Source organism: Octopus bimaculoides, chromosome 2, assembly GCF_001194135.2.
Source record: "Octopus bimaculoides isolate UCB-OBI-ISO-001 chromosome 2, ASM119413v2, whole genome shotgun sequence".
NCBI lineage: Eukaryota > Metazoa > Mollusca > Cephalopoda > Octopoda > Octopodidae > Octopus > Octopus bimaculoides.
The window spans coordinates 183,322,598-183,323,478 of NC_068982.1; the positions used below are offsets into that span (position 1 = coordinate 183,322,598).

The window sequence follows — 881 nt, forward strand, 5'->3', positions numbered from 1 at the left end:
GGGGGGGGGGGAGACAGACAAACAGACAGACAATGATTTGTTATGAAAGTAATCCAAAATGGAAATTTTTCAAGAAAAATTAATATATTCATTCATTCATTCATTTATACCTGTCTCACAACCAGATGCCTTCCCTGTCGCCAACCTTTACTTGTTTTTCAAGTAACAGAGATTTCATTCCACTAATATTCAAAAGCACAGAGCTACTGGACAATTTGTTGAGAAGGAAACGGTAATAAATGTCACCAACTTTTCAGAGAATGTACACTTTCACATAGATACACACATAAATATACAAACAGACATACATACTTTTATACACACACACACACATTTACATACAAGATGGGATTCATATAAATTCGTACACAGGGTATGGATTACCTCAAAGTCAATTCTAGAAAACTTAGTTGATAATTTAACATATCTGATATTATACTTGTTTTTATATATTAAAATTCTAAAGTAGGAGCAAGCAGCCCGAAATGAAAAAAATGAATAAATTCGTAACACATAATTCTGAAAAGCGGCATAATTGGCAACTTCTAGCCTAATCTGATAACTTTACATTACAAAAAGAAAGAGATAAGGACATATGTACTGAGCAAATGGCACACTGTATCACAGGATCAAAAAGAAAGAACACACATATTACATGAACCATCAGCAAGAGAAGAAAGCACAATGTGATCGTTTGTTTGCTGTAACTTGTGTTTTTATGCTATGTCACAGTTATAACCACATTTTAATGTGCATATGTATATATGTGTGAGTGTGTGTATGTGTGTGTGTAAATATGTGTGTATGTGTATATATATATATACATATATACATACATATATATATAGTGTGTGTGTCTGTGTAGTGTGTTGTGAGATCGG

General features: G+C 32.6%; 1 protein-coding gene across 3 annotated transcripts in view; it reads right to left on the reverse strand.

Moving 5' to 3' along the window:
- The window catches only part of LOC106868594 (sterile alpha motif domain-containing protein 5), a 232,740-nt gene that overhangs the window by 73,845 nt on the left and 158,014 nt on the right, over positions 1-881 (reverse strand). The gene's annotated exons all lie outside the window — the stretch shown is intronic.